The sequence below is a fragment of the Chiloscyllium plagiosum genome, unplaced genomic scaffold (genome assembly GCF_037043375.1).
Source record: "Chiloscyllium plagiosum isolate Xiang-an unplaced genomic scaffold, Cpla_swu_hap1 HiC_scaffold_32, whole genome shotgun sequence".
NCBI classification, from domain to species: Eukaryota; Metazoa; Chordata; class Chondrichthyes; order Orectolobiformes; family Hemiscylliidae; genus Chiloscyllium; species Chiloscyllium plagiosum.
In genome coordinates, this window is record NW_028270170.1 from 17,328,122 (window position 1) to 17,348,836 (window position 20,715).

The window sequence follows — 20,715 nt, forward strand, 5'->3', positions numbered from 1 at the left end:
ACTGCCCTGGGTCTACCTATTTGGAACACGTGTTTTGACAGATAATGAAAATAATGCTGTCCAATTGGATGTCACTGGCAATAAGCCATATGCCACGGGACAACTTGTTTCCTTGTAATGGGAATTGGCATTGCTAATCTCAAGGCCAGAGAGAGTGAAAGAGGGGTATGTTGAGTGCCAAATTGAGAGGTGCTACCACAGAACAGAACAGAATGTAACTAGCCACACCTTGACTCTCTAAGACCTTAGCACTTGTCTAATTCTGGCCTTTTGGAAATTCTCCATTTTAAGTGTTCCATCATTAGTGGCCATGCCTTCAACTGCTTAATGCTGATGAAGGGTTTATTGTCAGTTATTATTGTTTGGGAATATAGGTTCTGAAGTGGAAGAAAGGTGTATATAAATCAAAGTTTGATCTGTACTCCTATATTGTATGTGCTAAAAAGGGGAGGCTATGGTCTTTAGTTTTACTTTAGATTTATTCTAAGAATGGTACTGGTGAAAGAAAAGGAAAGTATGAATCCAATTTTAAAAAGCAAAACAGAAGGTAGGATTCATTGGAAAAGGGATAGTCAGCTTGACTGTGTTACCAGTGTGTTCTGATGATAAGACGTGCACTGATTTAACTCTGTCAGTCTGTGCTGGCATCTGAATGCATGCCCTCTGCTGAACTTTAGCATGGCAATGCTGTTGTTATATTTAATGGTGTTTCTTTGAGGCAGAATGTCACAGCATTAATATATTCATCATGAATCTGTTTCCAGCTTTTGATTCTGTCCTGATAACGAAATCCTTTCTATTTTCCTCACAACAGCCGCTGAAAGACTGATTTCCCTGACTTCCTGTTTTACTACTAATGAATTGACCATAGGTTAAAAGCATTTCCTGCCCTTGATTTCTGCAGGAAATGTAATCAGATGTAAGGTCACGCTAATCACCAGACCCAAGCAAAAATCCATTAAATGGTGAGAATGAAGAAATATTTGCTCAGCCAAGGGGAGTACCATGGGCCTTAGTGTGATTTCTGCTTCTGGGCCTATTAGTTCTCCTAGTACGTCACTCCCTTTTTAACCGCAGACAGATACTGTCAGGCGCCTTCATGATGTATTTTGGATACAATAGAATAGTGTAGGACAGAAGGAGGCCATTCAGCCCACTGAATCTGTGCCTGTTCTTTCAAAGAGAAATTCAGTCAGTCCTAACACTGACACATCTCTCCCACCTACTCTTCCCCAAATTTTAATTTCACCAGTGCTTAACCCATTTCATTTCAAGCACTAATTTGAATCCATATCCACCTCAATTTCAGGGAAGACATGCATTTCCAAATCCTAACCACTGTGTGAATATTTTTTCTTCAGATTGTGAATCTCATAATGTCAACATTAAGTGAAGCAAGGAGCATGTGTCCGCAAAGGGAAAGCCAAAATCATTTGTGAGTGGTGGAAGTGTGTACAAGTAAAGGAAGGCAGGGAGAATTGGGTTTGGACTCTTCCATTCCCAAGGGACAGACTCTGCTGGGTAAAGGCAGTTTGAAAACTATGTCTCCTCCTGAATGGTTTGAGTGACACAATAAACAGAGTTCTGGCTCCCAGGAAACTGTTGTCTCCTAACATACAGGGTGGAGGAAATAAGGAGAAGAACGAAAACTAAGCCTTGCATCCTGCCTAACCCCAGACCCTTTCTGTACAATGCGGATCAGTTTGTGGTATACATTAAACTCTGATATAGTAAAACCATTCCCTAACTCAGGAACCACTCCACCATGTACTTGCTCCAGGGTTGGGCTCACGTCAGACCTGACACCGAACAACCTGCCAACAGTCTGGAGCAGTCACTTCAGGTTACAGTTCAATTCAGGACTGTATCTTCTATGAAGAGGAAGAACATACGGCTAGTTGCCATGGTGGCATGACATTATCAGTGTCATCTTTGTCAACCATCTTGGCATTTACACCTCCATTTTCCTCATGTTATCTTGGTTCTCTTGCCAATCAGTTTAAATGAAGCTAACTCTGGATCATTTAATTATCACCCCCTTAGCCATTGGAAGTAATTTCTAATTATTACATATGAGCCCTTTTTAATTTTACACACATCCCCAATAAGTTCCCTCATGTTTTTTGGCTTTTAGGGGAAGCAACTACAGCTTCTCCATAATCCCTTATTTCAGTAAATGTAATCCCTACCCTTTTACAAAGCTTTCACTTCCTTCTGTTGTCCGGATTTAGAAACCACACTCAGAAGCTGCTTTATATTGCTTCAGCAAAATGTCTTTGCTTTTGTATTCTGTGCTTCTCTTTATAAAACCCTTGACAGCTTATTTTTCAATATAGAACACTTTGCAACCATTCCTGTATCAAACAGCTGCACACAACTCGATCATTCTCATGAATCTCTACAGTGTGGATGCAGGCCATTCTGCCCATCGAGTTCACTGAAGAGCCATCCACTGAAGAGTATCCCACCCAGAACCACCCCCTTACCGTCACCCTGTAACCATGCATTTCCCATGGCTAAGCCTACACATCCCTGGGCACTATGATCAATTTAGCATGGCTAATCCACCTAACCTGCACATCTTTGGACTGTGGGAGGAAAACAGAGCACCCAGAGTAAACCTACGCAGACACAGGGAGAATGCGCAAACTCCACAAAGATAGTTGTCCAAGGGTGGAATCGAATCCAGATCCCTGGCACTGTGAGGCAGCAATATTAATCACTGAACCATCATGCCAGCCTAATTATGTAAATACATCCACTTCTTTGAACTTACAATTATTTTTTCAAGAACTCTACTAAGATTTTGTTGAGGGCTACCTCATAATTTTCAGAGGCTTTGTTTTGGTTTGCAGGGTCTCCTTTTTATATTCTCACAACTCATTACTCAGTGTTGCTGTCAGGTAGGAACCACATCTTCTGTATTTGAGTTGACACATAAGATATTTGGTTTCACACAGAAACAGAATTAGAAGAATTCATCAACTTCCTCAAGTAGCAACCCTTCATTCACCTTAAAGCCATAACACACAAGATAAGCACTTAATTAATTCATTAGGGACATAGGAACAGGAATAGGCAATTCAGCTCTCGAGCTTGTTCTGTTCATCAATGAGATTGTACCTGATCTGTGCCCTAACTTCATATACCTGCCTTTGGCTGATATCCCTTTGTATCTTATGCTTAACAAAAATATCATCCGTCATAAAATTAATAATTGATTCTGTATCCACTACCCTTTGTGGAAGAGAGTTACAAACATTTCCCACCCTTTGTGTGTAGAAGTGCTCAACAGTGTAACCCTAATTCTCAGACTGTGCCCCACACTTCCAGAATCCCCAGTCAGTGGAGATAGTTTATCATTGTCTACCCTGTATTTTCCTGTTAATATTTTGAAGACATTGATCACCCTTTAACACTCTAAATTCTAGAAAAAAACAGGTCTAACTTGTACAATCTAAACCCATAACCTAACCCTTGAAGCCCAGCTATCATTCTTGTAAACCTGTGTTGTTCTCGCTCGAAGTCCAAAATATTCTTCCTAAGGTGTGGTGCCCGGATCTGCTCACAATGTCCAAGTGGGGTCTAATCAGTGTTTTGTATAACTTCAGCATAAAGTCTGCATCATTGTACTCCAGTCTTCCAGATATAAAGGCCAGCAGTCCATTAACCCTTTGATTATTAGATTATGCCACAGTACTCACATTGCCTCAATACAACAGGCATAAGTTAGTAGCATTTTTTTCAAAGTAACTGACAGATTCTTTGACACACAAAAAAGGCATCACCTGAAATAGATCTTTCACAGAACTGAAAGGGCACAGCGTATGAGCTCCTGGAATGTATGCACAAATCTGGAACATATTAATTGGACAGTCACTATCCTATTTACTGCATCTTCCACCTGAATTGCAGATTTAAATTTAAAAATTGACAGCATTGAGCATCCATTAAATTTCTCCACAAATAGTAGCTGCCAATCTTATGCAACTTTAAGCTAGAGATGCCACATTCATTTTCAATCAATTCACTGCCCTAGGGATTAAGTGTTCCTAGTTCCAATATTGTTGAATGTTCCATTGTTGATGGGGATGGAACTATTCCCTTTGCAATGGAGATTCCATCGCTGTCCATCCCTTTTGCAGCTTTCATCTTCCTCCCTGACCCACTGCAGCCTTCTGCTCTCCCCTCGATCCCTTGCAGCGTCCTCCTTCCTTCACCACTCCCTCCACACCCCTGCAGAAGGTAACAGGCCAAAATAACCAGCCAACAGTAACCCCTGAGGCCTGAAGCAATGCTAATGACAATCCCCGAGATTCAAACCCACACTGACAGCAGCCCGCGTGACCCACTTACTGGAGCCCCTTACCTTCCAAGATGCTCCTCCAATTGCAGGCTGGTCCTCTCGCACGTTCAATACGGATACAGGTCCACAAGTGGAGGAGAGAACCAGGCTGCGATTGGAGGAGCAGCTGCTTACAGAATCTGTCTCCCTTCTGGACCGCCTTGGTCACCAACGTGTGGGGGTTTGGGGTGCATCGCTGCCTGAGCCCCTCTGAAGGCACCATGTGCAATCCCTCTCCTAGGGACTGGAAGGCATGTGAAAGAGAAATGGAGATGGTCTTGCACCAGAGTAGGTAGTGTGCCAGAAGATGCAGGTTCAAGTGCACTCCAGGACTTGATGGCCAAGGAAGGCAGACTCTTAAGTATGTTAAGCATCAATTTGTAAATCCTTCCAACACAAATCAATGGAAGAGCTTCCTGTCAGCAGTATGGTAGAACATACCAAGACCCTGTAAAATCACTATCCACATGGCTTCATAACGCAAGATGTGTGGAAAGATGTATGTTTCCACAGCAACCAAGACTCTACATAGGCAGGGATGTAAGGTAGCTGGAGTGGACCAGATTGATGTTTCCTGCAAAGAGCTCCACTACCCCAGTGTGGCCTCAGGACCTTGCTCCATCTGTTATGAATGTCACGGTGCTGTGAGTTGGGTCTACCTTCAGGTTGATGTTGATTTTATGATTATTGATTTCTATTTCATTACCACAAGAGGGAGATATCACATGTCTGCCTCAACTGCTAACATTTAGAATCATAAGAGCTCTACAGCACGGAAACAGATCTTTCATTTCAACTCCTTCCATGCTGACCAAATATCCCAAATTAATCTAATCCCTTTTGCCAGCATTTGGTCCATGTCCATCTAAGCCCTTCCTCCCCATCCAGATGCCTTTTAAATGTTGTAATTTAACCAGCCTCCACCACTTCCTCTGGCAGCTTTATTCATATAAATACCACCCTTAGGTTCCTTTTAAATCTTTCCCCTGTCCCCTTAAACCTATGCCCTCTAGTTTTGGACTCCCTTACCCTGAGAAAAAGACCTTGGCTATTTACCCTATCCATGCCCCTCATGATTTTATTAACCTCTATAAGGTCACCTCTCAACCTTTGACACTCCAGGGAAAAAATCCCCACCTGTTCAGCCTCTCCCTATAGTTCATACCCTCCAATCCTGGCAACATCCTTGTAAATCTTTTCTGAATGCTTTCAAGTTTCACAACATCTTTGCTGTAGCAAGGAGACCAGAATTGAACACAGTATTCTAAAACTGACTTCTGCAATGTCCTGTACAGCCACAACGTGGTTAATAATGTATGTTAAATTTGGCTGGTTTGTTACTTAATATATTAAATGAGAGTGTATTACTTTAATTCATGAATATTGCTGTATATGTGCTTGGAAAAGAACATCTACCATGACCCCATTTCGTGACTTACGATTAATGTTGCTGTATTTAAATGTATCAAGTTAATTATAGATCCAGTGTCAAATTCTGTACACTGATAGTCATGCCAAGTACAGCTGTCAAATAAATGCAAAGGGGTTCACAGTTATTGAAAATTTTCACGTCATTATGTGAAAAACTGATTCCTTTCTGTTGTTTCACCTCTTTACGAAAGTCTACATAAGTGGAATTATAAAAAGGAATACGTAGGATGATTATGTGACAGTGAACAGGAAAGTTATGCTGGCATCCAGACTCTGCTAAACCTTAGCCTTAGTTTCCTGCATGCTGAAACCTTTAAGTGTCAGTCATGGACAGTTGGTAACACTCTCATCTCTGAGTTCAAACATTGTGTATTCCACTCGACAGATTGAATACATATTCTGAGCTGACACTTCAGTGTAATAGAGTGCTGCCCTGTCAGATGCTCTGTCTTTTGCATGAGATGAAAGGATAGACACTGTGTATTGTGGTTTTGTGTTTACTCACAAAGTTAATAATCTCATATCAGGACTGGTAAATAGACATAGCTTCTGTTTACTTGAAGATCTGTTTCAGGATTACTTAAAACAAAACTTAATTACAGAAGTTCAGCAACTATTGTTGTTGGAAAAGACAGTTACATTGCTTTACATTACATGCTGCAAATTAGGCTAACAATAGCTGCTAGTCACATGCTCTACATCCCAGTTACCTGCTTAACAGCATTTTCCCCCTAAAACTGATATCACCACATCATTGTACCTTGCCTGCTACTGTCTCCAAAAATGCCCCAACCCTGACCTGTTTTCCAGGGTTAGGAGTGATTACAAAGAAATGCTGGGTTTTCAGTGATGTTTCTACCAGCAAAAGGGAACTTACCAGTGACAATGAGCAAATCTGTGCTGTGGTGTGGACATTGCTGTGGACGTAAGAGTGCTTCATGAAGAAAGATGTCATGTAGTAAACTGTAGCTCCACGATTGCAGGCCTTAGAACAGAACCTTCGGTTGGGAGTGGCAAGATTGGATGGAGAGGATGTGGTGCAGATATTTCAATTAACTTGTTCAGACATGCTGTGATATGTGTCCAGGTGAATGTTGAATGCAGACCTTCTGGCCCAAGTGTAGGAACACTCCCACTGAGCCTGAGGCTGTGGTGTAGATATTTTCAAATTAACTTGCTTGGAAATGTTGTTATGCACCTCTCGATGAGGTAGGAATTGAATCTAAGGTTTCTGGTTTGGAGGTAGAGATACTGTCATTGTACTACAGAGCTCCTCTGAGGCTGTGGGTTATCACAATTATAACTCCATTATTGAAACCAGGTACAATCTTCAATCAATTCCCCCAACGTCAGGTAGAGGGAGCTAGACTCACAGACACATAATTGGGTTTGCTGAATCCATCTTGACCACTACACAAAGGTAAAATAATTGATTCCACACAGGTTGGTATCCCAACTCACCCTTTATTTACACGTGCATAGCACTTGACACTGGTGTGGATTCCTCAGAGCCAGCTCACAGAGTGAACAGAACCTCTGACATTCCTGTTTATGTCTGCCAGCCAGGGCTCCCTGATTTGGCCAGATTAACAGATCCAATCAGGGAACTCATATTCCAAGAGGTCCACCTGGCTGACCTCATATCAATCACTACAAGAGAAAGAAAATTGGTTAAGAGTGTGACTCCATTCCTGAGAGTCTAAATTTCAATTAGAATTAAGCAGGATTATCATTTTGGGGACAGTAGAAGAGTTAGGGTGTAACTCCTCCGTAAATACAGTCAAGCTCACTGCATTTCGAGACAGAAGATTAGCTGAGACCATTTAACTTTTAAGCATATACACAATTTATTATTCCAATGAAAAAGCGTGGAACTTAGTGATTGGACATAGGATATACATCACAAAGCTAAATCAATCCTGAAAAGAAAACAGCTGGTTCTAATTTATAAAAGAGAAATGAAAGTTGAAACTTGTTGTAGTTATAAGATGTTTCTTAATGATAACCATTCATTATCAAAGTGAAAATTACCTTAATTCCTGAGAGTGCATGATTCATTAGGTTTAGAATAAATCTTAAGTAAATGTAAACAAATCTAATCAATCATTCAATTCAAATTTTATTAATATGCTTATAATATCAATAATTATCAGTGATGCGAAAGACGGCACTTGATCATGAATAGGCCACCCCAATCATCATCCCATATTAGGGAAAGACTATTATAGTAAAAGTGCCCATTCAATTTTGAGAGTCATAGAGTCCTATAGCATGGAAACAGACCTTTCGGTCCTACCAGTCTATGCTGACCATAAACTCAAACTACTCCCACCTGCATGCTCCTGGCCCATATCCCTCCAAACCTTTCCTAGTCATGTACTTATCCAAAAATCTTTATAAATGTTGTAATTGTGCCCACATCCACTACTTTCTTTGGAGGTTCATTCTACATATGAACCACCCTCTGTGTAAAATATTTGCCCCTCATGTCATTTTTAAATCTCTTTCCTCTAACCTTAAAGATGTGCCCCTACTCTTGAAATCCCCCATCCTAGGGAAAAGACAACTCTCATTAACTCTATCTATACCTCTCATTATTTTATAAACTTTTATCAGATCGCCTCTTAACCTCCAGTGAAAAAGGTCCCAGCCTATCTTTATAACTCAAACCTTCCATACACAGCAACATTCTGGTAAATCTCTTCTGAACCCTCTCTAGCTTGGTAATATATTTCCTATAACTGGGAGGCCAGAACTGGACACAGTAATCCAGAAGAGGCCTCACCAATGTCCTGTACAACCTCAACATGACTTCCCAACTCCTGTATTCAAAGGACTGAGCAATGAAGGCAAGCGTGTCAAACACCTTTTTATCCACCATTTCTTTATGTGATGCAAAGTTCAAAGAATTTCCAAATATTCTTGCAAATTAGCATTAGGGTTTAGTCATGTTGGTCAATCTATTTCATCAAGGCACTATGTTCAGTAACATAATAAAATTTGAGACTTGGTACTTATTTTAATCTGACAGTGGTTCTATTGCTCAGAGCAAACGTTTTAGCTGAGTGATAGTGTCACAGTAAGAATTACCAGTTTATTTTTTTATATGTCTGTGTAATATTATTAGCAATTTAACATTGTTCTGAAGGGAGTTGACCACATTCTGTTTGCAAGCCAGCTTTCTCCATTGTTTTAAAAAAAGCAGTCTTCTCCACATTTTATTGAAAAGCAGTTTTTAACCTAATATTCATGTATCATATATTTTGAACTTTGGTCCTTCATGAGGAAGTCTAGCTGGGTTCACTTGGTGAGTGTGACAGGTTATCAATTTTAAAAAATTCGCTTGTGGTATGTCACTGGCTGGCCAGCATTTATTGCTTGTTCCTAGCTGCACCTTGAGAATTTGGTGGTGAGCTGTATTCTACTTGCAGTCTACTTGCTGTAGGTTGACCCTCCCTAATGCCTTTGGGGAGGGAATTCCAGGATTTTGATCCAGCAACAGTGAAGGAACAGTGACATATTTCAAAGTCAGAGTGGTGCGTGGCCATGAGGGGAACTTGCTGGGGAGGTATTCCCATGTATCTGTGGCCTTTGTCAGTCTAGAGCAGTCATGGGTTTGGAAGGTGCTGTCTAAGAAGGCTTGATGAATTTCTGCAGTGCATCCTGTAGATGCCAGGGTGATGGAATATTCAGTAGCAGTGTTGGTGGTGAAGGGAGTGGATATTTATGGATGCGGTGCTGGTCAAACGAGTTGCTATGTCCTGGATGGTGTCAAACTTCCTGAGTCTTCTTGAAGCTGCATGCATCCAGGCAAGTGGGGAATATTCCATCACCCTGGTGACTTGCACCTTGGAGATGGTGGACCGGCTTTGGCGAAATAAAGAGGTGAGTTATTTGCCACAGTATTCCTAGCTCCTGACCTGCTCACTGTGTTTATGCAATAAGGTCAGTTGAATTTTTGTTCAATGGTAACTCCCAAGATGTTTATCATGGGGGATTCAGTGATTGTAACACCATTGAATGTCAAAGGCAGTAGTTAGAATTTCGCTTACTGGAACTAATCATTGCCTGGCATTTGTGTGGCACAAATGTTACTTATCACTTGTCAGCTCAAGCCTGGACTTTGTCCAGATCTTGTTGCATTTGGGCATGGATTGTTTCAGTATTTGAGGAGTCACACATGGTGCTGAACATTGTGTAATCATCAGTGAACATTACCACTTCTGACCTTATGATAGAGGGAAGGTCATTAATGAAGCAACTAAAGACAGTTTAGCCCAGGTCACTACTCCAAGGAATACCTGCAGAGATGTCCTGGAACTGAGATGAATGACCTCCATCAACCAGGATCATCTTCCTAAGTGCCAGGTATGAATCCAACCAGCGGAGAGTTTGCCCCAGTGCTCATTGTGTCCAATTTCTGCTAGGGCTCCTTGATGCCATACTTGCTTGAATGCACAAAATTAAAAATCACACAACACCAGGTTATAGTCCAACAGGTTTAATTGGAAGCACTAGCTTTCGGAGTGCTGCTCCTTCATCAGGTGGTTGTGGAGTGCACAATTATCAGACACAGAATTTATAGCAAAAGTTCACAGTGTGATGTAACTGAAATTATACATTGAATAATTCCTGAATTGTTTGTTGAGGCTTTCATCTGTTAGAATACTATGATAGTTTCACTTCTTTCATGTGTAAATCACAAAACCTATTTTTTAAAATTAGCATTCTCCGGTTAACTGTAACAATGGGTGTTAGCTAGACAATATGTTGAAGGTGTTAGCCCCTGTGTTCTCTGTCTTTGCCATAATGTTTAGACTGATTGTAAACTAAAAAGTGAGATAACAGTTTTACATGAATTCATGCAATTTTTGAGCAAAGTACAATGTAACTCTGCAAGTCCAAATTCACCCCACAAACGTATATGTATATGTGTGCATGTGCGTCTTTGAGTGTGTGTGTCTGTCTGCCTGGGTTGGGGGGGTTTGTAAGAGTGAGAGAGAGTGTATATATGTGTGTATGTGAGTGTAGAGTGTCTTAAGTCTGTGAGGGGGTGCATGTGTGAGTGTGGGAGTGTGTGTCTGTAGGAGTGTGGGTGTGTCTGGGGTGGGGGGGTTGTCAGCGTCTGTGTGAGAGAGTATATATGTGTGTGCGTAAGTGTAGAGTGGTTTAATTCTGAGAGGATGCATGTGTTAGTGTGGGAGTGTGTGTGTCTGTAAGGTGTGTGTGAGTGTCTATGTGTGTGTCTGTGTATATGTGTGTCCGTGTATGTGTGTGTGTGTAGGAGTACCTGTGTGTGTGTGAGAGAGTGTGTGTATGTGTAGGTGTGTCTGTGTGTGCGTATAGTGCAATGATGGTCACCTGTAGTGTGACATGAACCCAAGGTCCTGGTTGAGGCCCTCCCTATGGGTACAGAACTTAGCTATCAGCCTCTGCTTGGCCATTTTTTGCTGCTCCCTGTCCCAAAGTTCGCCTTGGAGGATGGTCACCTGAAGGTCCGAGGTCGAATGTCCCGGACCGCTGAAGTGTTTTTTTAGTCTACAATCAGTCTAAACATTATGGCAAAGACAGAGAACACAGGGGGCTAACACCTTCAACATATTGTCTAGCCAACACCCATTGTTACAGTTAACTGGAGAATGCAACTTTTAAAAAAAAGGTTTTGTGATTTACACATGAAAGAAGTGAAACTATCATAGTATTCTAACAGATGAAAGCCTCAACAACAATTAAGGTATTATTCAATGTATAATTTCAGTTACATCACACTGTAAACTTTTGCTATAAATTCTGTGTCTGATAATTGTGTCCTCCACAACCACCAGATAAAGGAGTGGCGCACCGAAAGCTAGTGCTTCCAATTAAACCTGTTGGACTATAACCTGGTGTTGTGTGATCTTTAACTTTGTACACCCCAGTCCAACACAGGCATCTCCAAATCATTGCTTGAATGCAGCCTTGATGTCAAGGGCTGTCAGTGTCACTTCACCTCTGAAATTCAGCTCTTTTAACCATGTTTCATCCAAGATGTAATAAGGTTAGGAGCTGAGCAGAACCCAAAGTGGGCATCACTGAGCAGATTATTGCTGAGCAAGTGCTTCCATCACTTTACTGATGATCTAGACTTGACTGATGTGGTGGTAATTAGCCTGGTTGGACTTTCTCTGTTTTTTATATACAGAAGATACTTGGGCAATTTTCCACATTGTCAGGTAGATGCCAGAGTCAAAAGGTGTGGTGCTGGAAAAGCACAGCAGGTCAGACACCATCCGAAGAGCAGGGCAGTCAACGTTTCGGGCATAAACCCTTTATCAGTAAAGTGTTGTACTGGAAGAGCTTGGCAAGTTTCCAGAGCACAAAGTCTTTAGTACCAATGCCAAAATGTTGTCAGAACACATAGCCCTTGTAGTATCCAGTGACTCCAATCATTTCTTGATATCATACAAGTTAATTAAATTGGCTGAAGACTGATATTTGTGCTGCTTGGGTCCATTGGAGCAGGCAGAGATGAATCATCCACTCAGCTCTTCTGGCTGAAGGTTGCCGAGAATGGTTCAACCTTATCTTTTGCAATGATCTGTTGAGTGCTTCCATTACTGAGGATGAGGATATTTGTGGAGCCTCCTCCTCCAGTGCATTGTTTAATTGTTCACTACCACTCACAACTGGGTGTAATAAGACTGCAGGGATTAGATCAGATCCGTTGGTTGTGGGGTCACTTAGCTCCGTCTATCCCTTGCTGCTTATGCTGTTCAGTATGCAAGTCATCCTGCTTGATATCTTCAGTAGGTGGGCACCTCATTTTTAGGTATGTCTGGTGCTGCTCTCCTGCACTCTCCATTGAACCGGAGTTTATCCACTGGCTTGATGGTAATGGTTGAGGGGGTATACGCTAGTCCATGAGGTTACATAAAGTGTTGGAGAACAATTCTGCAGCGATTGATGGCTCACAGCAGCTCAATGATGCCCAGTGTTGAGTTGCTAGATCTGTTCAAAGTCTGTCCCATTTGATAGTGCCACACAACACAATGGAGTGGCACGATGCAGTGCATTCTCAGTGTGAAGGCAGACATTGTCATGTACCGATGCTTCTGCAGCCAGAAGATTGGAATGGATGAGGTCTAGTGCGTTTTTCGTAGAATCATTGAATCCCTACAGTGTGAAAGCAGGCCATTCGGCCCATCAAGTCCACACTGACCCTCTGAAGAGCATCTCACCCAGACCAACCCCATTATCCCTGTAACCCTGCATTTCCAATGGCTAATCCACCTAGCCTACACATCCCTGGACACTATGGCCAATTTAGCATGGCAAATCCACCTGCACATCTTTGGAATGTGGGATGAAACCAGACCACCTGGAGGAAACCCATGCAGACATGGGGAGAATGTGCAAACTCTACACAGAGAGTCACCCAAGGCTGGAATCGAACCCGGGTTCCTGGTGCTGTGAGGCTGCAGTGCCACCCACTGAGCCATGGTACTGCTCTCTTGTTGGTTCCCTCACCACCTGCTGGACTGAATCCTTTAGAATCTGACCAGCTCAATTAGAGGCATTATTGCTGAGCCACTCTTGATGATGGACACTGAATCCCCTAGCCAGAGTACATTTTGCATCCTTTCCACTCTCAGTGCCTCCTATAAGTGTTGCTCACTTGGAGTTGTGAATGAGGGGTAAGCCATTTAGGACTGAGATGAGGAAGAATTTAATCAGTCAGAGAGTTGTAAACATGTGAAATTCTCTACTACAGAAAGCTGTTGGGGTCAATTCGTTAGATATATTCAAAAGGGATTTGGACATAGCCCTTGCGGCTAAAGGGATCGAGGGGTATGCAGAAAAAACTGGAGAGGGATACTGAAATTCCACAATCAGCCATGATCATATTGATTGATGGTGCAGGCTCAAGGGGCTAAATGGCCTGCTCCTGCACCGCTCTACGTTTTCTATATTTCTATGTTTCAGCTGACTCATCAGCCAAGGGAAGACGGTACATGATAATCAGCAGGAGGTTTTCTTGCTCAATATTAACCTGAAGCCTTGAGAATTCATGGGATCCGGGCTCAATATTTATTCCCAAAGCAACTCTCACCCGACTGGATGTCCTTTGTTGCCATCTCTGCTGGCTCTGTCCTAGTCGTTAGACAGGACATATCCAGGGATGGGGGAATTGTCTGTAAGGTATGATTCCGTGAGTATGACTATGTTATGCTGTTGCTTGGCTAGTCTGCAAGAAAGCTCTCCCAATTTTGGCAATAACCCCTAGACGTTAGTAAGGCGGACTTTGCAGCGTCGACAGGGCTGTTTCTGCCATTGTCTTTTCAAATGCCTAGATCAATAACATATAGTCTGTCTGGTTTCATTTCTTTGTTGAGACTTTGCAGCAATTGATACAACTGAGTGGCTTGATAGGCGACTTCAGAAAGTAGAGCTGAAAATGTGTTGCTGGAAAAGCACAGCAGGTCAGGCAGCATCCAAGGAGCAGGAGAATTTAAACATGTCGGAGAGTAGTTGCAGTAGAATCATTAAATTGGAGCAGGAGTAGACCATTCAGCCCTTTGAGCCTGCACCCCATTCAATTAGACCAAGGCAAATTTTTGTCCTCAATGTCTTTATCTTGCATGGTCTCCATATCCCTTGATGTATTTAATTAATAAAAATCTATTGATCTCTGTCTTGAATATACTCAAAGACTGATATTCCATAGAGCTCTGGGGCAGAGAATTCCAGTATCACCACTCTCTGAGGGAAGAAATTCCTCCTTATTCCAATCCTAAATGGCATATCTCTTTATACTGAGAACCATTGCTTCTTCGCTTTGTCTTTCTTCTTCCTACAGACCAGATGCTTCTGAAATCCAAGCTTGTTGCTTCTTAACCACTAGTTCTTGACATGTTATATCTACTCTTCTACTTTTTTTCAACTTTGATGTTCTCCTTGTCAATGTCCTGGTCAATCTCTTTTCTTTTTGAAGACTGAGAAACCTAAAATACAAACCAGAGCATATAAACTGATGTTAATAGTGAAGGTTGTTATAAGTACAATTGTAGAGTACGATGTCACAATAAAGTGTAATATCCCCACTGGATGAGTCAGTGAAGATCCCTGTTGTGAATGAATATTATTGTTAATTGTCTTCAGCTTTATTGCAAGTATTTTTTAAACTTGTCCTTGATGAATCAGAGTATTTAGTTTTATAACTGTAGGAGAAAGTGAGGTCTGCAGATGCTGGAGATCAGGGCATAAGCCCTTCTTCCTGATTCTCCTGTTCCCTGGATGCTGCCTGACCTGCTGCGCTCTTCCAGCAACACGTTTTCAGTTTTATAACTGTACCCTTGCAAAATGCTAAAATGAATTACGTGAGAACAAGCCAGGGATTGAAACTGGCATCTTGATGATCTGCACAACTCTGGGCACACCATATGTAAGCGGTAGGGCGAGTCAGGGAAAGGTTCCAAGAGTTTTATTTATTTTGTATCAAAACTCTAGGTGTATCAAATTTCACAAGACTCTTAGAACAGTGGATTTGTGTGCCTCCCAAAACTTACCCTTCTTTAACATTCAACCTTGTGTTTCCGAAGCATTCCTTCATGAGTTTACTGTTATAACATGTATAATGTAGTGAAACATCCAAAACCACTATAAAGGAGCATCACAAAACAAAATTTGACACAATGAACACAAGTGGATGTTGGGCCACTAACAGTCATCACCAAAGACGGTTGAACTTTTAACTTATTCATTTATTTTCCTAGTTTAAACTATGAAAGATTTTAATGTAAACTACTACCTATTTATCTTTTTTTCTACTATTCTATGAAAGAATGATTAACTTTTTAACTCTTGTTTCTCTTGCTACTTTGAATCTCAGTTTTTTTTGTACCTAGGTACCTCGGTACCCAAGATGGCACTATGTGTGGCGACATTGTACACTTATCACTGTACTCCTACACTTCTGTACTTGAGTACACAAGACAATAGAATCTAAAATCTAAATGTAGACATATTGATTCTGTTCTACATGCCTGAGGCTGCTATACGCTGATGCTACTCCACGTCTGCTGCCTCCCTATCTTTACCTTAACTGAGACTGACTGTGATCTGATCCTGAGGAGTTCCATTCAATTCATTATTTCCATATTTGACTACAGAAAACTGATTCAAGTTCTCAAGTACATTCCTCCATCTCTGTCTCAGGAGCGTGTCTGTCTGATGTCACATCATTGCCGACAATATCATCGTTAACGTAATCGTGCCCATCATACCACAGTATTTATCAAACTGCACTGAGTCACTCCTCCTATACAGATGAACAGGTATTTTTGAGATAATTTTTAAAGTGATTTCTGAAATGATTACTCAGCTACACCGGATTGTGTTTGATGATCTGGAAATGAGCTTGAGTATGGACTGTATTACAGGAATCACTTTACAGATGAGGCATCACTTCGAGTACCTGACTGTGGCCAAAGCAAAAACTCTTAGTCCCTTTTACAATTTCCGAGGCCACAGTATGATTTGGAGAAGTGAGAACTGTCATAAAATATCTGCATAGCATGTCATCTTATTTTTATTTTCATATTTAACTCTCCCTAACCAATCTCAGTTCTGCAATCATTTTGTCCTTTGTAATGTATTTGTTATCAAAGAAGCCAATTGTTTCAAATGTTTTGAATTTTCTGAGAAAACTTTTGTACTTTGTTGAATTGTTCATAAATTAAGTATATCGTCTTTTGTTTTTCTGAACCTTCAGTAGTTTTTACAATACACTGACTGCAGTGGGTCAACTCCAGTGGGTCAACTGGACCTCTGTTTGAGAATACAAGAACTGCGCAACCTTTGTCGGACTGAAAAATGCCAGAAATACCATTAATTCAAAGAAAATAATTTACAACCGTCGTTGATACCTGGCTTCAAGTTCATGAATTCAACTTTAACCCTGCATGTTTTGTGCTGAGCTATATGGATGTCTAGTACTTGTTGTAGCTTAAATGCTATATTTCTGACAAAAGGTGGTAAGGGTGTGGAATTCCCTACCTGCCAATGCAGTTAGCTCATTGACATTAGGGATAAGCACATGGATGATAATGTGTAATTTAGGGAGATGAACTGAGAATAGTTCACAGGTCGGCACAACATTGAGGGCCTAAGAGCCTATTCTGCACTGTTTTGTTCGATGTTCTATGTTCTAAAATAGCATAGGAAATACCAAAGCAAAAATCAGAAATTCTGAAGAATTTATTCTCCAACTGGACAAAGCAATTCTAGAGCAGAATTGTGTTTACTTAATAGCATCAGAGGATTCTTGAAATAAGAGGGCTCAGAAAACAAGTGATTACATTAAATAATTGGCCAAAGAGGACTACTTCCATTAGAATGGTGGTTTGCTGTTATCCAGATTCTGCTGTGGTAGAATCATACTGTCATAGAGTCATACAGCATGGGAACAAACCAGTCCAACTAGTCCACACTGATCAAATTCTCAAACTAAACTATCCCACCTGCCTGCTCCTGGCGCAAATCCCTCCAAACCTTTCCTATTCAAGTATCCATCCAAATGTCTTTTAAAATGTTGTATCGGTACCAGAATCCACCACTTCCTCTGGTAATTGATTCCACATACTAGCCACTCTCTGTTTAACAAAGTTGGCCCTCATGTACTTTTGATATCTTTCTCTTCTCATCTTAAAAATATGCCCTGTAGTTTTGAACTCTCTCACATTAAGGAAAAGATCTTTGCTATTCACCTTATCTATGCCTCTCATGATTTTATAAAGCTCTATAAGGTCACCCCTCAATCTCTATGCTTCAGTGAAAACATTCCCAGCCTACTTTTATAACCCAAACCTTCCAATTCCTGCAACATCCTGGTAAATATTTTCTGAACCCTCACCAGTTTAATAATACCCTTTGTATAACAAGATGACAAGAACTGTACACAGTGCTCAAGATGAGGTCTCACCAGTGTCCTGTACAACTTCAACATGATGTCCCAACACCTACGCTCAAAGGTCTGAGCAATGAAGGCAAGCATGCCAAATGCCTTAATGCCTGTCTACCTAGTGATACAAATTTCAAAGAATTATGGAACTGGCCCCCTAGTTCTCTGTTCTATAACACTACGCAAGGCCCTACCATTAATTATATAAGTCCTGCCCTCATTTGTTTTCCTAAAATGCAATACCTCACATTTATCCAAATTAAACCCCAACTGCCACTCCCCAGCCCATTGACCCAATTGATCAAGATCTCTTTGTAATCTTAGATAATCTTCTATACTGTCCACTATACAACCAACTTTGGTTTCATCTGCAAACATTACTAACTGTGCCTCCTATATTCTCATAATAATCATTTATATAAATGACAAGAGTGGAACCAGTACCGATCTCTGTGGAACACTGCTGGTCACAGACCTCCAGGATGAAAAACAACCCTCCACCACCAACTACTGACTCCTACTGTAAAGTCAATTTTGTATCCAATTGGCATGCTCACCCTAAATCCTGAGAAGGCAACTTTAACAATTATTACTGGACTTGCTTACTGATGCCAACTGTGCATGCACAGACAATTCCAATTGCAGATATACATCATAATTGCTCATGGATGTAATCAAAATGCACAAGCTCATCACCAGTAATGTTACCACTCAAATGTAATGAAGTCACAACTGCTCAGCACGATAGGCAACTTTAACAATTATTATTAGTTTGATCTGAAAGGTTTGTAGCTATTAAAAATCCAGAAGCTATAATCCAGCTGTCACCTACTGGTCCTTATTAACTGCTGCACAACACAGTTGGTTCTGCTATAACACACATTTCTTCAACGTGAATTGGCTATAACACAATTGAAAAGTTTAGACCATTATTTGTACCTGTATTGGTTAAACACGATTCTGTCCTATTGGTTTAAATGGTGCTGCTATTTTGCGATTTTCTTACAACGCAGAAGAACTGGAAACGAAACTATCATGTTATATCAGAAGTGACTGCAATTGCCCTGCCAATACTAACAGGAGTTGTTGTGTCTCGCTCTCCCATTTAGATTAAAGTATGTGGCTAAAAGGAACAAAATCCTGGGTTTAGCTATTCCTCTTAATTGGCAGTTTAGCATTGAAGTTGGCTTTCCATTTACTGCGGGGTAAAAACAATGACTGCAGATGCTGGAAACCAGATTCTGGATTAGTGGTGCTGGAAGAGCACAGCAGTTCAGGCAGCATCCAAGGAGCTTCGAAATCGACGTTTCGGGCAAAAGCCCTTCATCAGCCCACTAATCCAGAATTTCCATTTACTGCGTTGACCTTACCATCCCAAATCATTTTCATGTATCGGATTGTTAAGCAAGCATGCCAAGCTCTCATGGAGCCTCACCATCAAGTGGGAACCCAAACAAACAAGACAAGTAATCCTGACACCAACTTTGATGGAAGGCCTGTAGAACTCATGAAGAAATGTCAGAAAAGGCACAGGCAATTTCTCCAGTGTTTTCACAGATTTTCAGCCAAAGAGTCAGTGAATGATCAGAAAAATTCTGCCTCATGTGCACACATGCATAAAGAATGGTCGATAATGTTCAGCATTGAAATCACAACAAGCTCTTTGTGACAAATGCTGTTGGTCAAATGGCAAATTTTGTACCACCATAGTGAGAATGGTCTTTGCTATACAGATCAGGACAAGTCTGGGCTCCTATTCAGCCAATTTACACCACTGCAGCCTCAGTAAAAACCCATTAAGCACTTTGGAGAGACACAAACAATGTTCAATATTATCAAGGAGTCCATTGTATATTCATGCACTAGACACTTAAATTGGAGGTGATTGCATGTCTCTGGAGATTTGCATTTCCTCAATAAATAAATATTTGAACCATGTTGTCAATTTATTTGCCACAGATAAATCAGTTGACAGAGAAATAAAATAAATAATTAAACTGCTATAGGCAAATCTGATCAGATTCAGGGAGCCCATTTCCACCTGGTAAAATTGCTATTAATGGGACATGAGTGACCTCACCACATGGCCAGCAGACTCAACTTCCATTATCATATTGCTGTAAATCACAGATCACATTAGTCAGCAGGGACTTTGATTATATACATCGTGTGGTATGATAAAGTTTGAATTTTGATTGTAGATTTTAGGGGCAGAATTGCTATGCATGCCCCATTCACTTGTCCTGGCATTGAGCGGTTTACCTGTAGGAACTTAAAGGAACCTCTGGTGGCTACTTCAAAAACAGTCCAGTGACATCCCCAGGTCTGTAAGTTTACTGTGCCAGCTGTGGTTCAATCAGTTGTACACCTGTCTTTGAGATAAAAGACTCAAATTCCACTCCAGGTTCTGAAGCACCAAAGGTCATGGCTAATACTCCAGTGTAATCCGGAGGGAATGCAATCCTGTTAAAGATGCCATCTTTTGAATGAGGAAGTAAACCACACCACCAGCTGCTTGTTTGTTTGGATGTAAAAGATCATGTGATGCTATTTTGCAAGGTAGTTATCTGTGGTGTCCTGTTCAAGATTTATTCATCGGTCAACACCACTAAAACAGATTATTTGGTGATTGTCAGATGCTGCTTATGATGGTTTCTATATGTTAATGGGCTGCCACATTACAGCAATGGCTACATTAAAAAGTACTTCATGAGCGGCAAAGCATTTTGAGACATTACGTGATCATAAAAAGCATTATAAAATGTTTTCTATGCTTCTGGACAGGTAGGAAGGGCAGATATAATCTTTTAGGAATCACAAAAGTGCTGCAGGTATTGATATGACTATGACTCGCCCATGAATTTGCATTCTGACCCTCCAAACACTTAGGCGCTAGCAAACTGTAGCAAAACAGCTGCTTGTAGCATGCTGGGGAGATTTAAGTGAGATTCAAGCTCAGCTTGTTCAAATTTTCTCACTCATCTGACTGCTGGGTGATTGT